Source organism: Oxyura jamaicensis, chromosome 4 (genome assembly GCF_011077185.1).
Source record: "Oxyura jamaicensis isolate SHBP4307 breed ruddy duck chromosome 4, BPBGC_Ojam_1.0, whole genome shotgun sequence".
In the NCBI taxonomy this organism is placed as follows: domain Eukaryota; kingdom Metazoa; phylum Chordata; class Aves; order Anseriformes; family Anatidae; genus Oxyura; species Oxyura jamaicensis.
In genome coordinates, this window is record NC_048896.1 from 62579386 (window position 1) to 62597393 (window position 18008).

Genomic DNA, 18008 nt, shown 5'->3' on the forward strand with positions numbered 1-18008 from the left:
GCCCGGCCCGGCTCGGCCGCAGGTGGCCGCCCCCGGCCCGGCCAGCAGGGGGAGCGGGAGCCCCGAGGGGCCCGGCCCGCACGGAGGGGGCGGGGGTGTGAGGGGTGTGAGCGCTGCGGTCCTGCCGTTAACGGGGAATCCGCTGCTCGGGGTCGAGGCGCGGCGTTGTGCCGCCTGCCTCGCGGGGCCGGGCTCGCAGGCTCCCGTCAGCTGTTCGTCGGTGGAGGGATCACAGCGCTGTCCTCACAGCCCTTATTTCTGTGTGCGTGCTACCTGCCGCGTGACCACAACTCGAAGAGCGCGGGGAAATGATGTTAAAAGAAATCAGCATTTTGGGAGTTATTTCTAAGAATGTGCGACATACTGGGACATGCGAGGCTTTTTAGTACTTGGCTAACCATCCCTAAAGTCCCAAGTTTATCCAAAATATTCTATCTGGCTTTTTACAATCTCTTACAGGAAACTGAAGATCTTTTGTCCCAAATTAAACACACACACGATAAACATTCAAAACTGCTTAGAAGGGACCCCCATCCAAGACCAAATAACCCTTACAAACAAGAAAATACCCGTGCAATGGTATTATTCTACTGTAATATCCTCTGTCCACCCACATCACACTCACTGTCCCAGTGCAATCATTTTTCATCAATCTTGGAAACAAAATATCCAAACCACATTTTTTTATTCCCATCACTATACAAAAAAATAAAAAAAAAAAAAAAAAAGATTTCAACCATGTATTTCTCCATGAAATAAAATCTTTTGCACTAAAACTTAGAAGTATTCATGATATTCAGTATATAAGTCTGTAATTAACCAGCTGTTGATACAGATGGTACATCAATTCTGATATTCTGATGTATCACCTGATACAGATGAACCATCAGTCATACAGATGAACTTCCAGTCACAGAGGCTCAAGTGACAAACATGGCCATAAAATATGCCAGTTCATCATTAATATTGCAAGGGAGATTAGAAAACAGGATTCCTCACCAAAAACACTCTCAGACACACCACAAGCAGAAAGCATAAAGCTAATTTCTGAAATTTCTGAAACCCATCTGAAGCCTTTGGAACCTACCACTCTTCCAACTAACAGTAATTCCTACTGAAGAACAAAAATAAAGCTAAAATATAGTGGGAGATGATAGATTTGCACCGCGAAATGCTACACTCTTAGTGTAGTAGTAACTTTTGTTAATTTTTGCTGGTTATTTCACACGCACAAAAAACCAGCCCTCTGTTTTAAGTAAAGACGAAAAACCAGCACTATGTAGGTGTGCTACACACACTAATTCTTGCAGCAGTGTCGACAGGAGGAGCATCGGCGGCAGCAGTGGGTAAACTGCAGATAAACTGCAGATAACCGTGCTGCTGGGGTCACCGGGGCTCTGCTGCACGGCCAGGCACACTCGCATCTAGCAACCGACTGTCCTCACACAAGTCAGTGTGTTTCTTTCCTAGGAAACTGCTGTGAAAACATTGCTTAACACCTTTTAGTGCACATCTCCAAAGCGGGTACTACCTTAAAAAACTATGCCAAGCGTAACAGCTTGATTTTAGAAATACAATACTAGGCTTAAATGGGTCAGTAAAATAATCAAGAATCCTGGCAGCAGTTTACTATCACTTGGCACCAGGATGAGCACTTCACTGAAACAAGGCAAAACCCTACAGCTAAATCAGACGGCTCTCCACAAACTCAAGCAAACATGCCTGCATCTCACGCAAGTCATCTCATTAGATTTTTCTTGGAAATGGTAGCAGTAAGAAGCTTTTGTTAGAAAAAGGAGAGCTAAAATTCTGGAGAAAAAGTTGGCAGCCTGGAAGAGGACTGACACACCTTATGACTACATCCTGGCACAACCTTAATTTGAGGATTGACAGACAGACGGGAATCCAAACTGTCCTCCGAGGGAGCCTCTCTGTTCCACTGACAATAAAAGAAGTCAAGAGAGACCAGCCCTCTGTGCCCAGCGCTAATCCTCATGACAAACCTCCCAGAATTAGGTCCAAGAGACTGAATGACTGCTGATAGCCGTGATTCAGTCCCCGTTTCCGCTTTCACTTTGAGGATCATGTACAGGAGATAATCTCCACGTTCTGCAGTCGTACACTGCTTCTCCCTTGTGCAAGCTTCAGGGTGCCAGAAGACACGTTGCACAGAATAAAAGCAAAGCCCACTTTTTTTTTTTTTTTTTTATAATTATTATTTGTTTTTGGTTTTTGTTTGTTTTTCCTTTTTTCCTAATCCACACCCAGAAGCAGCTTTCCTGAGTCACTTGATTGAGCTTTGTAGGTAGCGAACTACACCTCTGTGAAGATGGATTGAATAAAACATGATCCTCCCGCTATCAGTACTGAGTGACAGTGCTGCTGTGCTGCATCCCACCTGGGAATGCCTTTGTATTTCCCCCTAAGCAGCATCTCCTGGCTCATGCCAGGGCACAGCTCCCAGCTGAGAACGGGGACACGTACCCGGTCCCAGCCGCCGGCACCTCATTCCGCCTCCTGAGCGGTGCGAGGTGGCTTAGTTTGTGAAAAGCAAAACCTATCCTGTCTATCATCACACAGTATCACTTCAGACCAAACAGGTGACAAGGCCCACACTTGAAGACTTCGATATTACTGTTCCCGTCACTCATCTTCCTTGGCAATAACTATCTTGAGCCAATGTGGCTTTGAGGAAACTCAGCAGGGGAAGCGTCTACCTTTGTGCAAGGTATTTGTCAGTTAATAACCAGCCTTCACAGCTGCAACAACAATGCTGAAGGTATACAGGAATTTAAAAGCGATTTAAAAAACAGCACTGCACATTAGCATTTATAGCCGGATACAGTTATAAACAAAACCACTGTGCCGGTCGTCTTCTCCAGCACGTGTAGGCCGCGTTCCCCCATGCTGTGCAGCCAGAAGCCATTGGGGCAGGAGCTGTGAGGAACAGCGGGGCTCTGCGGCTCCCAGGGCTGTTGTGTGGCAGAAACTCCAATGTTGCACTTTGCAGGTACCAGTGTTGGGAAGGTCAGGCCCCACAACGTGCTGAGAGAGCCTCAAACCAAGCACAGGGAAACAGCATGCGTTCTTTAGGAGAAGCCCGCTGTAACTGTGGCTTTTTAAGGTAGTAGGCCTACATATATATGTGTGTAAATTAAACTACAGTAGCTGTTAGATGTTGCTGTGATATTGTGGACCTAAGTATTGTGGACATTTTCTTATCATCTCATTGAATCGCAGAATCATAGAATTACAGAATATCCAAGTTGGAAGGGACCCACAAGGACCATCGGGTCCAACTCCTGGCTTCACGCAGGACCACCCCAAAATCAGACCCTACGTCTGAGAGCAGTGTCCAAACCCTTCTTTAACTCCTGCAGGTTCTGTGCTGTGACCATGTCCCTGCGGAGCCCGTCCCAGTGCCCGAACACCCTTTCTGGGTGCAGAACCTTTCCCTGACACCCAGCCTGACCGTCCCCTGTCCCGGCTCCATGACATTTCACTGAAAATGCTGGCAGTCCTGGCTGAAGCTGGTTGATGCATGGGATGAAATAAAGGTATGCCACAGAGCTGAAGAGAAAACCATGTGGTGAAGGCGTGCCCTGAAAGATAGGGTGAATCATTTCAGGGTAAGAAAGAGAAAGTGAGGGATGACGGGAGGTAGCATTTCCGATCACGCTTTCTGCTCGACAGGTTGACCTTTATCTGAGATCAAAGGGACCCATGGCTGGGGATTTCTTCAGCTCCTGTGCAAGGAGTGTTCTCAGAGCGCTGCAAAGAAGTGCAGCCACATACAGCTGCTGCTCCTTGCTGTCAGTGCACAGACTGGGGATAGGCACATGGGAAATTCTCAGTTGCAAATATAGTCTTGACTTTTCTCTTTATAAGATAACATCAGTTTTTCTTAGAGACAGAAGAGATAGCACAAGGCAGCAGCCAGGTAAGCCTCTGAGAACAAAGGGACAAACCTCAACGTGCTTCACAAGCATTCAAATGTTGAATCGAGGTACAGGGGGAAGTGCTGCAGAGCGAGGGTTTTGCCCTGTGACCACATTTATACACCAATGCCCAAATAATTACACCAATTAAAAGAAAGAAAATTCAAAGGTTTGTACAGTAAGTTCAGTGAACACACTTTCTTTCCCTGTCTCTTGCACCAGTGCAGACAAACCAGTGTTTTCCAGGCATATTCATCCCAGACACGGTCAGCAGCTGGAGGTACGGGGTTCTGTGCTGGGTTACTGGTAGGCATTGGCTATTTCCAAATCACTAAAAAGTCAATTTCATAAACAGGGATTAGCTAGAAACACCAAGGCAGGCTGTGACTCAGAATATGTATCAACTTTTGGCCTTCCCAAGTGGTAATGCTTACTGCTGTCTTACTTTTGCTGTCAAAAATGTAATTGAAGACAACTACCATGGAACGAAAGCTGTAGAAAAGACAGCACATCAGTGAAGACACCTAGCAAGAGGCAAAATTGCTCTCCAAAGCACAGGGCACAGTGTGTCTGTTCATGGCTTGCTATTCACTTGTCATATAGGCAACTGATCTGTTCACTTTACCCCTGCAGATAGCCACAGCTATTTGCTTTCTGATCAAGTTTCTTTCTTTCTCAGAGAACTGTCTCTTAAGACTTCATGTTTAGCCACTGTACTAATTATCTGGCTTTATACAAGGCACTCTAGTGAGCTACCAATGATGTCTTAATTACTTTGTATTAATTTTTAATTCTTTCAGCAAATCAGCTAATTAATATTGTTTCACCTGCCTGTGTATATAAAAAAAATCCTTGTGAAAATGGAAAATTGTCATTATTGCTTAACACAGATAATCATCTGTACACATCTGTTGTAAATTATCTGCAACTCTTATTCCTGTCTGAGCACTAATCAAACTACCTTTCACAATCCATAAGTCCTTGCACAGAAATTAGAATAATCTGTTTCTTTTCAATTTTCACTTATATGAGGGTACACCTGTGTTGAACTATTTTATCGTGGGTGCATGTACCATAGTTTTAAAGTCACCAAGTAGAAGGAAATGAGGTTCTGTGAACCTGAGAATAGAGCTAAATGTTAAAAGCTCTTCTTTCTTACGATTCTGGGTTGTGCACATTTCACAGTGTCTCGGTCCTGACTCTGCCATGTTTGTTTTGCTGTGAGACACCGCCAAAAGGACTGATCAGTGCAAAGGCACATTATAAAGGTATTAGTCAATAGAGAGAGCAATAGTTTTGGTGTCTCCTTTGACCTACCCCTTATTTGAAGGTCTGAATGCTCAACTTCTACAATTTTACCAGGTGAAAATTTAGTCCACACAAGAGGCGAGGTAGTTTAGCAAGTCCCAGCTCCCTAGAAGGATGCGGCAGATTTGAGCCCTTAAAAACAAAAGCCCATTATATGCCAGAGGGCACAAAAGATCCAAAAAATCTCATGTAGAGAGATTGTCATTCTCTCCTTTGAGACAGATTTTTCCAACAGGAATTATATTTTTGAAAGGTGCTGGGCTCCCAGATCACGGCATCACATCCAAATCCCAGTTTCCCCGTTTTATTCTGCTGCATTTTTAATATACAATTGCAATTAGAAAACCACAACATTTATGTGAAGACTGGACTGATTCAGTGCACGGAAGAAACCTGGGTAATTTGATTTCTGCAACCATCTGAATTTGAGTAGGTTCTCTAAGCCTGCTTTTCCTTTTCTCTTGCTGCCTGGCACAGCTGAGTTAGGTAACAAACAGGTAGAGCTACAAAGCTTCTCACAGTGGGATTAAGTACTGTAGGGCTAGCTGTGTAAGTATGTGCTGAGAGCTGAGTGAAAGGAGGTGGCAGTTTTAATAATAGCTGATAAAAAAACTAGCCAGAGGAAATCCACCATGCCTGAATAATAGCCTTTCACTTCAAAAACAACCGAGGAACAAACCTTTCCCATTTCTGTTCGAGAAGTGGCCACTCCCCGGGTGTGGACTGCATTATCAGAGGAAGAGAGAAAGCTCTGTGCCAATTTAAAGACATTGCTCTGTGCGTGTTTTTATTATCTAACCACTTGTGGAGACTCGGGTATTAGTACATCAGCACATCTCTAGGAATGCCTACTATTTGTCAGGTTGTGCAATCTGTCACTGTCAGCCGAAGGAGGGCTCGGGAGCAGCGTTTCTAATTTGATTTGAAAATATACATGGAAACCTGAGACTGCTTTTAGCAAGAACGGTGGGGTTGGCCTAATGAACACAATCTCTTCTGTTGGTCTCCAGAACAGTGTGTCAACAACTAAGTTTAGATTCCCTCCACAGCTGTAACAGCTTCTGTAGAGAAGCTGTAACTTATGTCTATGTCACATTCTTGGTTCTGCTTTACCAATTGGAAGGCATTTCAATGAGATTTTAGAGCACAGCCTTCGACTCCCTGGGAATGCAAGCAGGATATTTTTTTTCCCCATGGATCCCTAGAAAATACGTTTGTGCTGAGAGATGATGTTTTTCAGTGATGCTTCTTCCTCTGCACCGTCATACAGGTGTATGACATCAAACGGTGCTTATAAAAGTGTGCATCCAGAGACCCATTTCTAAAATGTTCCTGGCATTGTCACTGAATTGGGACCAAAAACTGGCTATAGGAAAATGAACATGCTACTGAATGTCTCTGCAGGCAGAGACGCATGCATTGCCGGCTACAGCATTATCCCCTTCAACAAACAAGTATTTAAGGACTTTGACTTCTCATGGGAAAAAAAAATAATGAAAACAACAACAACAACAAAAAAGAACAGAAACTTTTCCTTCACCCTTTTACGGTTGAAAAAACATGGAAAAAGGTCTCTCTAAAATAGTACAAAGTCACTGGCAGTTTGCTGCATCCCAACAAGAGAATGATACAGTATTATTTTGCTATTAACCTGTATTTTTCCTTGTCCCATTTTCTGGGTCTTCTTTGAAAGACTGTATATTGCAATTCAAGTATTAAGTGCCAAGATATCCCTTGTGTGTTTGATGTGGTTTGTTGCACTTCGCTTTCAGTAACTCAGTGAGAGCTTGCTAGTCACATCTTGAAATTCTGCTCCATAGTAACAACTGTCTGACAAGGTATAGTCAGTGCCAAAGGCCTGAATCTGTTCCTAGGGAAATCAAATGTTAATCTGGGTTTCCTCTGGGATTCACAAAGTCAGGAGACTTCTGTATTTTGGGAGTAGTTTGTCCGTTTGCTCTTTGCTCTATGCCTATACATCCCATGTATACATAAATATCAACCCGCAGGAGTTTTTGGTTTGAAAAACTGAGATCTCTCTCCCTGAAAGTGACTGGGAAATCCCTGACAATAAAGAACATAAAACACATGTGACAATGTACATACTGCCACATTACTGACGAAACCCCTCGCGTTCCCATCAGGCTGGCAGGCAGGCTGTAGCCGAGGCAGGAGCCGTGCTGCTCCAGCCCACACGAGCTGATATGAAAGCCTGCGCTGCCTCTCCTGCTGGCTGGCACCCAGAGGAGCATGTACAGACACACACCAACACGTGTACATTATGACACCAAAAACTGGGGGGAGGGGGGGGGAGGGGTGTCCCTCTTTCAGACTCCCTCTGTCATGCTCTATTTTGAAACCACCACAGCGATTCTTCTTTCTCAGATACACTTCAACATGCTGCTCTTGTGAAGCCTAAGAGCTTCGATGTGTAAAGGCCGTCTCCTGTTAAACATAGGCTGTTTAAAACATCTCAAAGCCTAATTAGGATCTTGCATCTAGTCCTTCCCAAGTTCAGGAAACTGAAGTTCAGTAGTTTTGAAAGATACACAGAAAATGGTATAATAACCTTCCAAAGCACTGCAATAACACTACTTCAGATGCATTTTTTTAGATCATTGCTATAATACTGAAGTATTCACAAAGGTGGTACTGTACTGTCGCTTACAGCCGTTAGCACAGATTTACAATGGAATAACCTGGCCCCCAAGAAGGATCTGAATAAGTATAAAAATACAAAGTGTGCCCAGCTGAATGATTAAGAGCCTCATCCAAGGGAAGAAGTGAAAAATAAAAAGTACAAAAGTACAGTGCCTTTTCCAGCATTCTTACTGAGCATGTTTCCACTGCTTTTTATGTTAGCTTAGAAGTGTAGACATCATTGCCTGACTGAACTCAGTGTTTCCTGTCCTATTTGCTAAATAAAGAAAAAAGAAATCTCCCTAGTGGGTTCTATTTTTTTTTGTGCACAAAAGACTAGACAGAGACCTCAGAGTATTCAGAAAGGTCTTCTTCAGCTTCAGCAGATATTGAGGTCAACTGCTCAGCTGCTATTTAAGTCCGTACCTCTTAAAGCAAATGCAACAGCTGCCACCCAGGACGGGCTTTGAGCCCCATGGAGGGTAATTAGCAAAACATCAGTCTGTAAGAACTCAAACACCGCCCCGTTCTTACAGCTCACTAAGCCTGCTTTTCTATTTTTTCTCCAAATGCCCAATCTGTATAAAATTTAAAAAGAAGAGTATCACATTCTTATGCTGATAAGGTACATTTCCCAGGATGTTGCTACTGTATTCTGAATTTTTGATGCAGGTATGGTACAGGTTGCTCATCAGGACTGTCAAAGTTCAGTGGTACTCATATTTTATTACATAAATGCTGCAAAGCATGGAAAGTAAATAGAGAACAATTTTTTTTTTTTTTTTTTTAGGACTGGATTGGTGTCAATAATTATTTTTTAAAACCATTTACCAATCATTTCTTAACTTGCTACATTTAAAAAATAATGATCTTTGAGTCAATTACTAACACTTCTGTAGACTCATTAGCTCCTGTAGACTTAATTTTCCAGGGTGCCACATGCTTTAAAAGTCAAGGCTCAGCTCTTCTTAGGAAGCCCAAGAAAGAACCAGTTGCTTACAGAGTTCTTACTAAGGCAGGAAGGGAGAATTCCTATCATCCAGCCTCCTGAGGCAGATCTTGAAAGTGTTGTTTTTTACCCTTAGCAGTGTTATTGAAACATACTGCGGGAGCACTACACAGTACCGGGTGAATTCTACAGCTGTTATCGGTCTCAATTGGATTAAATTACTGCTACCACTTTGTGTATTCCAGTCACAGCAATAGTTAATATGGAAGATAACTCAGGCGAAAGGTAGGTGAAAAAAATAAAAATAAATAAATAATAGAACTTCTATGAAAGAGTTTCTTCCTGAATCATAGGAAATATTTGATATTTAAAATAAGCTTGGAGTTTCAGTCAGCCACTGAAAGAGTTAAGAGAGCTGAATCTTCAACCATCCCATACCCACATGAATTGCAAACTAGTAGAAAGTGCAGATCTTTTCTGTGGCTGAGAGGAACAAATTAGTTTATCGTGGCTTTCCATCATTCCAGGAGATAGCCTCCCACCACTCCACTCCAAAGAGAAGAGAGAGAGAAAGGAAGAACCACGTCAGAAACAGCAAACAGGTTACTTGTTATGTGGACAGCAAACAGAGAAGGCATGCAGAAGACTGCACATCTATGAGCAGCAATTAAACGAGGAAGGTCAGGTGGACACATCACTGAGGAGATGCTGAGAAGGCTGCAGAGAGCCATGAACCACAGAAGTGATTGAAGTGGAGGTGGAAGTTAAGTGACAGTGAGTTAGCTTGTTAAAAACAACTCACCACCTAATTCACAAAGTGTCTGACTAGGATATTCTGTTGGCTCTTACATATCAACAATAATCTTCGTACCAATCAGGTTAAAAGTGGGCATTCAAAAATGTCAGGGAAATTTTCAAGTATGCAAAAATATATATATATTAAAAAAAAACACCACTTACAGGGAAAAAAAAAAATAAATTATACTGACCTCTTGATAATATCCCTATCACCTCAAAGGAGCAACATTCAAAAAGGAGTATGGGAATCTAAGAAAGAGCACTGAAAGACAGTCTTTCACTTTGGAGTAGGACTGGGAAGTCAGTCTTGGGTATATAGACATATCAATAAAAGCTTATTTAATCTCCAGCGCATTTCTAGGTTTCCTGTTAACTGATGCAGGGAACTTCTGAAGGCATGCATTTTCTAAATTACACACCTCTTTACTTGTACCATCAGTTACTTGGATACCAGTATGTATGCTGGCTTGTACCTATAAAGATGCAAAGTGCAAGAGATTTAGTAAATGGGAAACACTACTTCAACTTTGCTCGCTGTGGAACAGGTAAACTACTGACAATACAGGCAGTATAGGCAGAAGACAATTCATTGGCTCTATTATAAGTTTAGCCATTGAATTACAGGAAAAAAATATCAAGATTTTATCAGTGCATGTCATGAGAGATCAGCTTGATTTCAAGTGAAAAAAGGGGCAGGCAACTTCAGTAAACATTTTTTAAAACATCAAGTGTATTTTAAAGGCAAGCTGAAGGACAGTCTCCAGAGCAAAGCCTTCCAACAGGAGGCTCCAGTCAGCATTTGGATGCACGTTTTCTTCCTCATCCTTGACAAGGATTGCAGATGCAACACTCCAGAAAGAGAGCCCGTATTTCCTGATGCCCTTTCAAGCTCTGAGTTAATAAATAAATAAATAAAAATAAAAAGACGGAGTTCCCAGTGCTGTGGGCTTCACTAACATTAAATGCATTTATTAATATTGGTAAAAAAAAAAAAAAATAAAAATCAGCTTCACTGCAAATAAAATGAACGTGCATCAAATTAGCTATTCAAAGCCTGCTCAGAATTCAACACCAGTCCATCGGGTCTTGAAGCAGGCCCGTAATGAAAGCAAGGCCCACGGTTTAGGACATGTCTTAACCGATCAGTGCTAACCTGGCCAGTGCACTGCTTTAGCTAGCTCCCAGTAGGTTTCCTGACAAAGGTCATTGCCAAAAAGTGAACCTCTAAGGGAAACAAAAGAGAGGCCTTCATGAAGCATTTTACAGTTGTAAGTAGGAGCCAGCTCTTACAACATTCAATACACACACGTTGTTTTCAGTGGAAGATAGATTGTGCCTCCTTTTGCAAACCCAAATGCAATGTAACTTTTTGCAATACACTTGTTCACAATTTACTTTTCCTGAGGTGAACTCCATACCCTTAGCAGAAGAGTGGCCTGACCACAGGCACATGAAAGCAGAAAAGTGAGATCCTGATACCCTCACCCAGTTCCCTATCGCACCGGTCTCCCGCTGACTCTGCCACAGAGCGTGCCTCAGTAGCAGCTTGCGAACGTTACTGTATTACAGGCTTGCTTGATGAAACGTGCCATCTTTCACATCACTTCCACATGACAAACATTCTCAGCACTGCTTTCCGCCCTGCTGAGCTGCATACAGGAAGAGGATCCTTTCTGACAGCAAGTGGCAAAGTGAAAGCGTAGCAGCGCACAAGTAGAGGGCAAGGTGGAAAGGGCAGAACAAACGACAACGAAAGCTCAGCAGAAAGAGGAGATCAATGGACTTGTCTTCTTGGCAGTAATTCACTAATTCTTTCCACATTTCACAAAAGAAGCATGAATAATTTCTCCTAAGGTGCTGAAAAAATAATGCAAAAATAATTTTCAGCACCTTTGCACCACATACCTAAACGTTACGCTTCCAACTGCTGTGCTCCCAGCTACCCCCGGCCAGAGAAGTGAACAGCATCTATGTATAAAAGAGGCTGTGGCTGAGCTCCTGGAGGAGAAATACCTCTGCGGTATGGCCCGTGTTCTGTGTTACCAGCAGTCATTAAAGTAATTGCTGGTGCTGTAAGCAACGGGGCAAACACAAATTGATAGGTACTGTATATGCATCTGACAGGGCCGTACACACACCAGGCTGCTCCCGGGACAGTGCTGCGTCCAACTGAGAGCAGTGTGAGTACTTTTTAACGTAATATCTCAAGATCAAGATAAATTAATACACCCAGACGCCTTTCAAGTTGCCATTTGATGTCAAAAGTGAAAAGAGCCTGCACTGGGAAGTCCACTGCTGGGGATGAGGCACCAGAAATCCCGTGTGCAGAGGGGGTTGTTTCAACAAAATAACCTGCCAAGGAGAAAACCTCCATTACTGCACTTAATGCTCCATCCTAGCAAGACTTTAGCCAGACTACATTCTGTTCTAACTTTTTCTTTCGCTGTTTCCCCACCCAACTTCATACAAATTCTTATAAAGGTTATGTACAGACTTGTACAAAATTGAGACTGACACTAGCTGTTGGAGAATTTCCCAGAGCAAGTTTAACAGAGATTATATAACATGTTAAATCTTTTTTTTTTTTTTTTTTAATATAGATGTTATTATACTACTAGTTTTCTTCTTCCTAGCTTAACCCTCCAACCACCCTTTCAAACAGTTAATTATGTTTTGTAGAGATTAAAAACCCAAGGTTATTATACACATTTTGTTTCCAGCCCTTACATAACACAGGACAAATGTGTTACAACTGGAGGGTCTTAGCAAGTCATAACAGCCATTATTTTCTTTCCATATTTATTACTATCAAAGTCGGGGGTGAGCAGGGTGAGGAGGAGCACTTTCCTTTAATTGATATAACAGGAGAGTTTAGAGCTAGTACGGAACTTTAGTGCTATTCTCTTTTTTAATCAGATATCTTAAAGTACTTTACAGAAGAGGGAGAGAGCCTCAGGGGGGAGAAATAACTTCCAGAGGTGTCACAAGAAGAGCAGGCTAGGACTGCAGTTCAACTTCCTTGACTCCCAGCCCAAAAACCTTCCTACAGAACCACAGTTTCCAGCTGTGGTAAAGTAGCCCGGGTAAAATAAGAGAGCTTCCATTGAAAAACAGTCTCAGTTTCAGAAAAAGAAAACATTTCATAGATGGCTATTTCATTTTATCCCATAGAGAAGAATTTTAACATCATGTGTGATTGGGAAGCGTAGAACAATTTTCAGGAGCTTAAGACATCAGTGGAAATGTAAGTTTAATGCATTTCATGCAGGTGGATGTGTTTTAACTCATGCTATCCCCAAGACCTGAGGAAGGAAACAACCAGGAGGCTGAAAAACAGACAGCTCAAGACCAACATGGGGGAAGACAAACACAAGGCTTGCATGAAGCAGAAAGCACTTGGAGGTATTTGTAAAGGAGAAACGATGAAAGCTGCAGACCTCATGTTGTTCTCCTGCTGTGACTGCCCTTCACTGCAGTAGTCCCTGCTGCTGCCAGATAACTGTAGCTCTCACAGCATTCAGACAACATTTTTTCCCCTTTTTTTCTTGCCTAGGAAGCTCTCCTCCTGTCCTGTGAGGACCTATTGGTCAGCCTGTCTGACTATCTGCCATCCAGAGACCACCGAGTGGAACAAAAATAACTCAAGTTGCTCCAGTGCATGGCAAGGTACGCCACAGAAGTCAGCCTGAACACATTTTGCTCTTACCTCCAAGCTCCACAGGCCCCTAATTCACTTCAGAAACCTTGATAGTCCTGGTCTGCACAGATCTGTTTCACTTCTTGTTTCCTCTGTGGTCCCCCAAGACCATATAACAGGATAAACTCAGCCTAAAATTGCAGGGCACTAACAATACTGAAAGATACTGACTATTCCCAAAAAATCAGGCTGAGTCCAATCCTGTCAGAACTGAGTTCAAGATACAGAGCACATCTCTGTGCAAAGCCATCTCCAAGATACCCTTCCCAAATAAACGCTTTTGAAAGTGCACCCAAGGCAGAGTGAACCACACTTTGTTCTGGAGCAACCGCCAGGCGAAACTCTTCTGTTTTTGGTGAATGTCCTTGACGTTCACGTACTTTCCTTTTAGATACCATGATAATAGGAACCTCCAGTAACATGGATTTTTCCTTTTTAATCTACAGTGATTTCTTTTATTGGGGTTGGGGCTTTTGTATTTCATGTTTAATATAAAATGTGAAGGCTAAGAAAGAAAGCAAGAAAGCCTGAGGGGTTACCAACAATCCTCTCCTCTCTGTCCTCCAGCTGATGCTCAGCATGAGGCTGATTTTGTCATCGTACTGTACCAGCTTCTTCCTGAACTCAGAAAACATACCAGATTAATTTGAAATAGTGACTGTGTCCATGCCAGGGCGGATGCTGCATTGCTGGCAGGGGAAAAAAGGGGGATTAGAACTGCAAATGGTCTAAAGCTCGTTTGGTCACTGCAGCAGAGCTTGCCAACAGTGAAGGCCACAGAAATGGCCCAGGGCACTGCCTCGGTTTCTCTTGAAGTCGCTGGGCCTTCCTGCAGCATGGAGCACAGCAGCACAGGGATGCTGCTCGTCTCGGTGCTCTGCTCCAGCCCTGTCTCCACAGTGAAACACGGCTGCTCTCTCCCAGGGCAGGGCTTGGCTCCATCTCTTCAGGGTGCTCTTCTGGGACCCTATTCTTGGCGTCACACAGTTGAGAAGCAAACTGTATTTCCCTGATTCACAGGGCCCGTATTTTTAACCTTCCACTGGCAACTGCCCATGGTTCGAGAGAAAGCTCTTGCTCATCTTCCTTTCACAAAGCCCTCCGTCTTCACCCTGAGCCAGCTCCTTTCCTTTGCAAAGGGACCACGACTCTGCACGGTTGTCCTGTTCTCCTCAACTGCTCTTCTACATAAAGGACAGAAACCTCTTCTGTTCTTCCTGCCTTAAACCACATGTCCCCCACTGCTCCTCCTGTCTCGCGCAGCTTCTTAGCACACCAGCCTCCGAGCGCCTTCTCTCCCACAAGCCAACCACCCTCTGTCATGTTCTCCCAGGGGAAAACCAAGCAGCGTCACGTGGAAGACAGCAGGGAGGAACAAAAGGGTCTGCTGAAGGTACAGGATCCTTTTGATGGCTACAAATACTACTAGAAAAATAAAACCTCTTTGAGCTTGTTAATGTTGCTGTGGGTTTTCCTTCTTCTCCATCTCATTGTTTTTCATGTGGCGTTTAGAAATAAACAATGAGCAGACTGAGAAGAAGGAAGTTTTCCACACATGCTTTCTATTAATTTCTCTTCCTCTCCACTTTTTCTTAAATTTTACTCCTTCACCTTTTCCATCTGTTCTCATTGAGAAAAAGGGCAAAGTCCCCCCTCCTCACACACACTGCCTGATTCTAAATTTCTGAAAAATTCAGACAAGTCATTTTAAATGTTTTAAAAAGTTCTTGCAACAATGCTTTCCCCTGCCATTGTTATGATAATATTTCCAAGAGGAAAAAAAAATCTGTAAGAAACATTATTTCATTCCATTCTAGCTATAACAGGTACAAGTAACGTGTACAAGTAAGCCATCGTGGTGTTCAGGTTGGCTGAGGAAGGGTTTTATTACCAGCAGTAAAGGTCCATGAGTACGTCTGCAGGCCACTCAGAGACCAGTTTTGGAGGAGAAGTGAGATTTTTTTTTTTTTTTTTTTCCTGGAAGACAGCAACTGCAAGGGCGTTCTTCCTGCTCCAGGGGAAGCAGTCAGCAAGAGCAATGCCGAGGCTGGAGTTGGCCTTGCAGAGCTTAGTCTTTGATGTTTTAAAAAAATAAACTGTAATGTCTGCCACTTCATGTACAGCTGAAGTAGCTGAAAGAGTCAAGCTCCAGAAACACATCTGCTCATCCAGTGCTGATGAGGTTAACGAGATCAAAGCCAGACTCCACTTAGTGTTTAGCAGTGAGATGTGTCCTAACACAGGGCAGGGTGACTACAGCCCTACTTTAGTTCACAAGCACGCTGGAATCAGCATCAAAATAACACAAATCAGCCTTTGCTCTGATTACCATCAGGATTCCTACTTTGTCTCCCTCCAACTCCCTCAACCCCCACGTTTCCAAGCTAAAATCAGTGTTTAATTTTTGGGTAATCTTCCTCATTCACATGTTTATTTCCAAATTATTCTCTCTCTCTTCTCCCCCATCCCTCCATCACTGTTAACCAAGAAGGGCTTCTCGTGCTCTGCTGATTCAGGTGCCTACCTTCTCACCCAGCAGCCAAAAATTCAGATCCACAGCAGTCAGGTATGCGAAGAGCAGCTCTCCCAACCATCTTCTAAGTCTCCCTGGCAAGAGCAAGAAGAGGCCTAACAAAGCTGTATGCAGCCAATTGTGTTATCAAGGCACTTGGCACTACCAGCTGATCCTTGATTACTATTCATCCCCCAGGAAAATAAAACACCCTTTTGTAGCAAAGTGTAACTGGTTACTATGAGGCACTACATTAACAAAAGCAGCTTTTTACCAAAATTACAGATGATGAAAGCCTGGAAGTGGAATTAGACCAACGCAACCAGTTGTTTCTACACGTTTCAGAGAGAAAGCAGACAGTTTAACCAAGATTTTCACAATGCTAACAAGAGAGAGGTGGATGACTTCAGTTACATGTCTGTACAAAAAGTGGTAGTGAGTTCTGTAAAACAGATAACATTCTCTGTTGTAGTGACTTTTCTGTTGCAGCATCCAACATGTGTCACTGCCAGCACTAGTAACCTCAGTATTCGCGGGGTCTCTGTAGTATTTTTGTGCTTTTCTTGAAATCCACGCAGCAGAGCAGTTTTTGATAGGCTTTTACATTTCCACTTTTCTAAGGGCACTGCTTTTTAAAGAGGTTAATTATCTGAAAGGCAGCGTTTACAGGGTAGAAGGGTAGAACTCACTTGCTTTGGTGGAATAATCCCCATTTAGGTGGTGAGGAAGCATTCCAGAATATTACAGGTTTTGCTCGTGTGCTAATCTACTTAAGCACCCATTGGCCTTCACCCCCCCCCAGCATGTGTACTTACGGGATCTTTCATTTCCATGGCCACTATCAATGCAGGAGCCCTCCATTAAAGCCGCAGTACTTGGCTTTAGACTCACGGCAGTGCAGCACACTGACTAAAGGGCCATTCACCCCAGAAGAGCTATATGTCTTTGTCCCCTCACCTGCCAAATCCTGTTCTCCTTTCTGCATAACCAGTGCCTGCCTGTACGAGGCTGCAATAGGATGTGCAAGTGCTGCATGCACTCGTGCTACTGCTTGCATCTTGCATCAAGCACAACCAACTCTCAGCTAACACGGCAATCCAAATACCATGAAAATGCCTCACACTTAATGCAGATGAGGCCCTACGAACACGTTTCATATCCTCAGGTTTAGGAAAGCTTGCTGACTGTAGGGGTAGCTTTAAACTGCATTAAGCAGAGCAAGCTCTACATAAGCAGCTGCCCCTGTGTGAAATTTGAAGCTCTTGCCAGTGGTGTGAAGAAAATACATGACCTCATTATTCCACAGCCCAGATAATCCATTCCTGGATAAAGTGCGAGCTGACAAGTGTTTCACCTTGAAGGTTATCAAAGCCCTTTCCACACTCTGCCGATGAGGAGGTGTTCGCTTCCCCAAACAGGGATGTGAAAACTGCTCTGTGTTAGTGAAGGAGATAAAAAAGGCAGGGGGGTTGTGGTAAAGACCACACAGCTACGCCACACAGGCACAGGTATTGAGATGAAGAGAACAGCAGCATCTCCAGACCCATCTGTGCACATGGGATATGTTTCCATGGGTTGGTAAAGCAGCGCTCTCAGGATTTCAAGTTACTGCTCTCAGTTCCTGCCGTCTACCTCTGGGCACTTTGTCTAGGTGAGAGCCTTAGGGGCCTCTCTTGACATCAGCCCTCACCCCTGCACCTCCACGAAGGTACTTCAGCTCTTAGCTGGGATAAATCACTTGCCTGACCATCTCCCAAGCCGCCTCCAACGACTGCCGAGGGAACAGTGAGTGATTCCTCTCCTCCAGCCATACCCTTGGGTGAATCCAAGCTTTACTGCCACGGCTTTCACACAGTCACATGCAGGCAAGGCTCTAGCCTCAGATTTCCTTGGAAGGCCCTGTAATCTGTTTGAGCGATGGCTCTGCACTAGTTCAAGAGGAAGGAATGTCATCTGGTTGCCATTGCCTTCTCCTGCAACACCTGCGTTCGTGCTGGAGGCCTGCCATGCAAACACAGGCCGGGGCTCTCTCCCCTCACCGGTACGATCCTTGGCAGACTAGCAAACAGAGAAAACACACATCTCCTTCTGCTATCAGAACGCTGGAGCATTGGGTTTAAGTCTGCAGGGAAGAATGACACAATTTAAAATATTTAACACAGAACA

General features: G+C 43.7%; 1 protein-coding gene across 1 annotated transcript in view; it reads right to left on the bottom strand.

Annotated features, from left to right (window-relative positions):
• Positions 1-18008, bottom strand: part of SPRY1 (sprouty RTK signaling antagonist 1) — a 33474-nt gene that overhangs the window by 5550 nt on the left and 9916 nt on the right. Inside the window, exon 2 of the mRNA XM_035326064.1 lies at positions 17492-17501. The gene's annotated coding sequence lies outside the window, so the exon portion shown is untranslated. The remainder of the gene's footprint in view (positions 1-17491; positions 17502-18008) is intronic.